This window comes from Dermacentor andersoni, chromosome 7, assembly GCF_023375885.2.
Source record: "Dermacentor andersoni chromosome 7, qqDerAnde1_hic_scaffold, whole genome shotgun sequence".
Lineage (NCBI taxonomy): Eukaryota > Metazoa > Arthropoda > Arachnida > Ixodida > Ixodidae > Dermacentor > Dermacentor andersoni.
In genome coordinates this window covers 51610767-51618606 of record NC_092820.1, presented here as the reverse complement: position 1 = coordinate 51618606, position 7840 = coordinate 51610767, and the positions used below count along the sequence as shown (strand labels likewise).

Genomic DNA, 7840 nt, shown 5'->3' with positions numbered 1-7840 from the left:
CATTCGGCCTTCCTATTGGCTAAGAATTGGCGTAGCCTCCACAGTGCTGCAATCAGCTTCTGAGATGGAGTATAGACCCAAAGTGCTACATATGAATGGCCTACCAAATTTTAAGTTTGTTGCTTTCATATTGAACTGCTTCAAAACATCTGTATGATATCAATGACGGTACCTGCATCCGCTGAAGAATTTTCCAGTAAAACCAGATTTGAAATAGGAAAAAATTAGAGCCAGTTAAGACACGTGGATTTGGTTCATAAAGAGGCATTTCACTTTGTAGGATTCTGGTAAAATTATTACTGGTTCATTGCTTGGACATACTCTATTTTTCTGTGGCAACCTGGATGATGAATTGTGCGAGCAGAGGCTTCGGGAACGCTGACAACATTATGCATCTAGTTTAGTGTGGGAGTGGGAGAGTTAAAAGTTAGGTGTCCGTCCAATCGGGAGTCCTAAAATGTCGGCATCATCCGACACAAGTATGCAATCCTCACTAAACGACTGGCGTATCCGTCTTTCGAACTTCCCTCTATTCAAGCGCCACCTGTTGACCTGGAGTCATCCACAAAGCGTTTGCGTACAGTCCCAAACGGCGGCGCCACTGCCGCCGCAGAAATACGCAGAAGCGGTTCCGTGTGCATGACCTTTTCGCTCCTTAATTTGTTGCTGTTTTAGCGAAAAACACCACCACCGCAGGCTGGGTACGGTGCGTTCTCGAAACAGCGTTACGCTGAAGGGGCTTCTTGGCTGTAACGCGCGCACTTGCACTGTAAGCACACGCAGCACTACTGACTGCACGATGCTGCTGTCACGCTGTTCGGCGATCGCAGCTCGCAGGCAGTGGAGCAAAACAAACCGGGCCAACCCAGGAAAATGAGCGGGAGAGAGAGTTTCACGTGACCGCCGATGGGTGTCGCTGCCGCCGCAACTCATTGAAGCAAGTGCATTGAAGCCCAGCCTGCGCTCCAGCAGCCGAGTGGAGAGGACGAGCGAAAAGAAAACCTCTAAATACAGGCAGCGGTCGGAGTGAACGAAGGAAGAGAAAGGAGGTAAAGAATCAAAATAGCAGAACAGCACAGGCCAGCCAGCGCGCTCGTCCGTGATGGCGACCCACAGATGGACTCGCCAGTGTCGTCGCTTCGTCGGAAACGTGGATTTTGCCTCTTTCGGGCGCTGAGCAGCCGCGGACGACGCGCCCGTCGCCTCCTTCGACATCGCCTGTGACTACCGAGCGTGGTTGGTTCGGTGAAAGTGCGCGGCCGGCGTTGACTGGTAGCGGTGTTCGTGGGACGGCTCTTGCCAAGCTTCCCTCGGCAAGTGAAGCCAAGTAGTGAGCGCGCATGTGTTCTCCCGGTGGAGCCGCGACGACGCGTCAACAAAGGCGGTGTTCTGTGATCACTGTGCGTAGCGGTGCGTTGTGCTCTGCATCATCTTGAGTTTGTTTTCTTTTCTCGATCAACTAGCGGCGACTGCCCGGGAGGAATCGACACGGTGAGTTTTCTAGCGCGGGGCCGCGCCTCTTCGTGAGCCTGCGGCGGCGGGCGCTTGCAGGACTTGCAGTGTAGTTAGTACCCCGCTACGTGCCTTGCGAATCTGCAAGCACGCGCGTGTTGGAACAAGCCGTCGCTGCAGCGCGACCTCTCAACGCGCTCTTGCCCCGCGGCGAAAGTCGCCGCATCGTACGTGAGTCACTCGCGCCCGTCCGAAGGACTTCTCACCTTTCGGCTTCTGCGCTTTTATTTATTTGTTAATTATGTCTGTTTGTACGCTGTTCGCGTGCTGTTTATCGGAAACGTGTGCGTGTGCCGTCGCGTTGGCTGCAGCTCGCACACAAGCGTCGCCGCAGTGGCAGCGCGTGATATGTGCCTGTCCGTCGCCTCGCGCAGGCCGCTGCTGTACGCTTCACGAGCCTGCCTGGTATTTCCGGTCTCGCTGGTTCCTTTTTAACTTTGCTTTCCTTCTTTTATTACTTTACGGCCCCCTCCGCCGCTCTTCCCCCTATATACTACTCTGGAGCGGTGGGAGAGATTTCTTTTTGTGTCCATCTTGAAAGAGCAGAAAAAAAAAAGGAAAGAAGGCAGCACGGCAGTGTCTACGGCGACAAAAGAGCTGACGTCCCCCCCGCCATCACCTCCGTCCTCGCCGTTGGTCCATTATGTCGCGCTGGGAGGAGTGCTTGGGAGCCGCGCGTTTCGTTTTTACGGAACCAAGGACGCATTCTTAGCTTTGATGGTCGAGACGTACGTACGTAGCAGCATTCGTTCATACTTAGGCCGCCACACGTGCTTGAACACTCGCCGCAAATTGTGTTTTCTTTGTCGCAGCGAGTTTTCGTTCGCGAACGGCGAGAGACAGGCTAGGCGTGTTCGTTGGCGCGCGTACTACGTGGGCCGGCGCGGAATGTCGAAGCCGGCGGGTGTATGACGCGCCTTTCGCAAACGAAAAGAAGCCAGTGCCGCGCGGAGTCGAACACTGTAGCCGTTGTGGCACAGAACGTCTCGTTGTGTTTCTCGCTCGGAGAAAGTTGCTGCGATGTGTGGGCGAACCCTGCTGCGTGCGTCGGGCCGGCGAATCTGCATGCGTGCGTGTTGTGCGCGCACTGTGCATAGTCGCCCGCGCTCACACGTTTGCAACAACCACCACCGCCCAGGCAGTTCGCACGCTTTCTCACTCGCTCGCACCCCGACGACGAGTTTCGAAAGGCACGCTTTTCTTTGAAGCGCGTGCGTGCCCGTTTTTCTTTCTTCCTTCTTTACCCGCGAAGGTGGTCATGATCCCACCAGCTCGCCGTTGCTTGCCGCGATGGCCAGGCGCGTTTTTGACTGCGGTGGTGCCTGGCTGCTGCCTCGGTTGTTTCATAATCGTGCACGCGTGCCGCTGACAGCACCGCCCTGGAGTGGTCTGGGTAAAATGCGTTGTGTGGGGTCGCGCGATATATGTGATCCCGAGCACATAACCGGGCTCTAATGTAGCGCCTTTTTCTAAGCGGTCCAAGTTTTTTCGCCGCGAAAGCTAGAATCTCTGGCCACACAGATGCAAAGAATGAATCTGGGGTACACGAAACTAGCTACCTCCAATCCACTCATGTATTTCGGAATTGTGTCAACCGGGCGCCATACGGGTCTCGGAGTTCGGCGACGCTGGATGCTTTTGCGCGTGGGTGCTTGTTTCGGATTTTGCAGCTTAAAAATACAAAATTGGGAACACCAAACCGATGCGCGCGCGGAACACCGCTCAAGCGTTCAAGCACCCCAGTACGCATGCAGTGTAATCCGACTTTGTGCCCGGTCGTTTTCTCGACATCGTAGTGAAGACACAGGTCCGGTGCGGTCAGCCAGTCGTGCGGACGCAGCCAGCGAAGTATGTGTGGTCACGTGCCCATATGCAGGCTCCCCGAAACTGTTAATGCAGCCCATTCGTATGCAACCTAAGGTCACTATGTCATTCGGACGCCTTCCCGTCCGTCGCCTTGAGCCGCAAGCGCGGTTGGCTGCTGTTTTTCTTCCTGCTAGCGCGAATGTTTCATTGAGCGTAGCGCTCGGCGTATGTATGGTATGCGGTAAACGTTACGGCCCTCGGCTGACCCCCCTCCCCTCCACTGCTTGTATGAATGCGTGCATTAATGAATGCCGCACGGGATAAGCTGCGCGGGAAAAGCGCGCTTAGGCAGTGCGCTCCGTGACCGTCGTTGAGCCGTACAAAGCCACTTATTGGACACGTGTGGAGCCCTGCAAATGCCACAATAGCGGATGGTCATACTTCACGTAGAAGCCTCCACTTTCCCTTTATTCGTTTTTTTTTTTAATCCTAGCTGTCAAGCATCTTTCCCCGCTGAATGCTTTTCATGGCACTTGGATTCTGATTCCTGTCAGTAGGGGGCATTCGGGTGAAGCTTGTCAAGTCGTTATTCGCTATGCTGCCTACTTTCCCCTTGTTGACAAGTAATGTCAGCATGCAAGAAAAGTGAAAGCAAGGTGGCTGCAACTGTCTTGTGTTGGTGCAGTCATCCTAAACAATTAAGCCTCATGAAGACACTTGGGGAGCTCCCCAATGCAAGTAGGCTTCGTATATACTACATGTGTAGGTCCACCACAGCTGTTACAAGTCCAGTGCCATAGGTTCCATGCACGATCAAGGCCCATCCAGCGAACCATGCCTTTGAAATACTTCAAGTAATAAAACCTGCAGTAATCAACCTTTGTTGAGCTAAGGATCGAGTGCTGGATTTGGTGTGCCATTGGAAACTCGCAGTGTGCAAGTTGCATGAGGTCGTCAGCTATGGAAGTTTCGTGTGTAGTATTGCAATCTGCAGTATTGTCGTGCTACTGAACTTATTTCGGTACTTTCCTTATTTGACAAGAAAGTGCTAAATCAGAAACACTAAGTAAGGTACTTTGTGCTCGTCTGATTTAGCACTGTTTTGTTAAATAAGATCATGCACTGACCGAGCCCAAGTTTCTTTTCTACTTTTGGGTGTTTACTGAGTTTCATTCAAGCATATCAAATCTGGGTGACAAGCTGAAACCTGTTGAACAGGCACATAACATCAAAACAAGCAAAATATTTCATATAGATCCTAATTCAGCATGCTCAAATAAAATTTGCAATCGGTATAGTGTCTTGATTCATGCTTTCAGAGTTGACTCATTTGTTATTAAGAGCTTAAAAAAAGAACTGTTACAATCTAGTTATGACCATTGATTGCGAGTTGATCTTATGCAAGGAACCGATCATAACAACGTATGTGTAGCCTTTGTCTTAATTCGTTGAAATGAAAATGGCCACAGGTGTGAACAGATGAGACCCTCTTGATGAGATGCAAGCCATGCTTTGTATATGCCGTCTGAAAGCGCATCTGCTTAAGAGAGTGATGGTGCTTTTTGCGAGCGCAAAATCCAAAGGGAATCACAGGTGTAGACCACTACTTAAAGAATCATGTGTTTTACTATCACAAAGCATGTGTTCACAAGGTATGCCATGCATTAGTCAGGTGCTTCACTATGGCTAATATTATGCCGGCGTTTTATTGACTTTCACCATCTTTGGTACACACCAGTGCTGCTAAGGAGTGCGTTATAATTTTCCACATCTTTGGTGTTTTGCACACTTTTACGAATCCAATGGCCCCTTTATTTCCAACACACTCTAGGTCATGAGTTAAATTCTTGACTTTGGTGGCCGCAAATGAGTGGAGGCAGAATGCAAGAATACCCATGAGGTGCACTTTTCAGAAACCTAGGTGTTCAAATTTATCTCAGGCTACGGGACCTTTGGAGTGCCTGTCTCTCATTCGAGACTTTAAATCCCATCAATCAATCAAGGGGTGGCAAGATGATGTCAAGGAAAGTCTCTGTGCCTCAACTTTAGAAGAATGCGGTTGATTGACAGGGCCAAGTGGAAGACTCTTCAAAAACAGCTCCCCACATAAAACAGCAGCCTAACCTGACAGAAGGGCACTGTTTACCATTTCCTCCACACATAAGTGCAGCTGTCACTCGTGCCTGACTTGTGGCTTTTGCCTCACTTGCAGAATTGTGTGTGTACTCCAGCTTCAGCTAGTCTGTACAAGACACCCTTTGCTCAAAGTTCAAATTGGCGCTTAAAGGATGACTAACATATATCTTCAATTTGATGTTGGGCTAGCTTGCATTTCATTTGGAAGGGGAAACAGCATATAAGACAAGGACTATGAAAGATTGCATGTTGTCCATCTTTCTTACTCCTCGTCTTATGTGATTTTTCCCCTTCCAAATGTATTTTGTAAGTTGCTAAAACTCTACCATGTGCTTCTCACATGTAAAAACGATTACGTTTAGCAAGTGTGAGGTTTAGAAAACACTTACAATTCAATATTTTAATTTGATACTAAAGTTTGCTTCCAAATGCCAGACTTGGTGCCATCTGGCACCATAGTGTTGTGATGTCAGGATGCAAAGCAAAATTTACTATGTTGCTATACGTGTAGATATGATGGCATTGATCATGAAAAGAAAAATTGGGGCAGAACTCATGACTGTCAATGGTAATGTGATTAGCATTTGAGCAATGTAGCCATACACCATATTTCTGTCGTCACATTTATTTAACACATGTAGTTTATTCAACATACAAAACACTCCAGTATTGTCCCACCTTGCTATGGCACTCATTTGCCAAGGTTGCCCATGAGCATGGCAGCATTACGATGACTGTATGACACCAATGCAATGACAAAAACAGTATGGCGTTGATGGAAAAACAAAGTCTGTGTGACAACAATGAGATGACGATGGTATATAACGACGACAGTGAGACGATGACGAAATAAGGGCAATGCAGTGACGATGATGGTATGACAATGAATGCATAATATTACCCCGCACCTCTACCAGTTTGTCGTGAGAGGAAACGCAAGCAGTCATTACTCGGTTATGAGTGCCTCACTGGGCACTTGCCTATGCAAGGTGCTGACAACATGGGACTGTCCACATTTTATTTCAGCTGGAGGACACTTCGTGTCACTCATTGGATGATGTACCACCGGACTTGCAATTTGTACTTCACCCATCGTAGCGTCTTTCCTTGTGCTGCCCAAGTGTTCTCGGCTGGTTATATTGGGCATGGATTTTCTCCAGTAATATTGGGCGATTATTAATCTGCACGACTTGTTCGCAACTTTTTCTAACTGTGTTTCTTTGGATACGAGTGGGGAGGATGATCATCATCGCACGGCTTTACGCGTAGTCTTTAAGGAAGTGAAATGAAATTGCTTCGCATTGTCACCTTTGCCGTGCTAGCTTTGTTGTGGAATGAAGCATTGGTGCAGTTAACTGTTCCTTTACACTGTAGCTTTTTTTCTGACAACACCCCTAAGGTTTGGCATGGATCATTGGTTTCCAATTTCTCCTTTGAGGGGCACCCAAGTCCATGACCAACAATGTAGTGTCAGTGAGTGTACCTCCGTTCTGCGTAATCATAAAATGAACTACGTCATAAACCTGTACATAATGTATATTCATACGTATCCCTCAATCACATGAACCTCTCAGTGGAATTGCTTAGGATATTCAATGGCGTCTTCGTTTTCCATAATTATTTTTTATGTTAGGGCTAGCCCCTCCTTGATCCATTGGGTATCTGCCACTGTGTACGAGCTCATTTCTGGCCAACATACAGAATGGTTGTATTCCACTGTGACAGAAGGGGGTACACAAGCCTCAAACGTATCTAGATATCTATTGTACTCCTCCGTGCATATACCTTTCCTCGCCATTCTCCCCTTGATGACCATCACACATTGGTTTTGTCATTGTACCTAACTTTGCATCTGAATTTTGGCATAGCTTGTGATTTCTGTACCGCAATAACATAACTATTGCATGAGATTACATATTGTGCAGGACGCAGACAAACACAATTGTATCAGATGCTACCCAAAAGTTCCGGGAATTCGAAAAGGGTGGCCAAACTGAGCGCGGTACACATTTCTGCCACTAGATGTAGGTAGCAGTGTGCCTTGCGGATCAGGGGGCTGAACGACTTGCATCTGAGAAGTAGTGTTTTAAAAAGTGTTGTTTTGCAATGTAATGTTTCACCTATTTGGTGCATTTCTTGTCAACCAATGTTGCACACTTCAAGGAGCAAAGGATTTGCACCAAGTTTTGTTTTAAACTTGTCAAAACTGTGGCAGAAACTCATAATACGTTAGAGGACGCTTTTGAAATCAACGCCATGAGCCAAAATAGGATGTTTTTGTGGCATAAATGCTTCAAAGAGGGTCAAATGTGTATTGACAATGATGACGTTCTGGGCGTCCATCAATGGGTAAAACCCTGGAAATGATAGTGTAAGTTTGTAAGGC

General features: G+C 48.2%; 1 protein-coding gene across 3 annotated transcripts in view; it reads left to right on the top strand.

The window, feature by feature from the left end:
- The first annotated feature begins 763 nt into the window (after positions 1–763).
- The window catches only part of LOC126534452 (signal-induced proliferation-associated 1-like protein 2), a 188383-nt gene continuing 181306 nt past the window's right edge, over positions 764–7840 (top strand). Inside the window, exon 1 of one of the 3 annotated variants that reach the window (XM_055072907.2) lies at positions 764–1491. The gene's annotated coding sequence lies outside the window, so the exon portion shown is untranslated. Of the gene's footprint in view, positions 1492–1742; positions 2241–7840 lie in introns of those variants that run through there. The other 2 variants (XM_050181729.3, XM_055072906.2) reach the window with 2 other exon arrangements.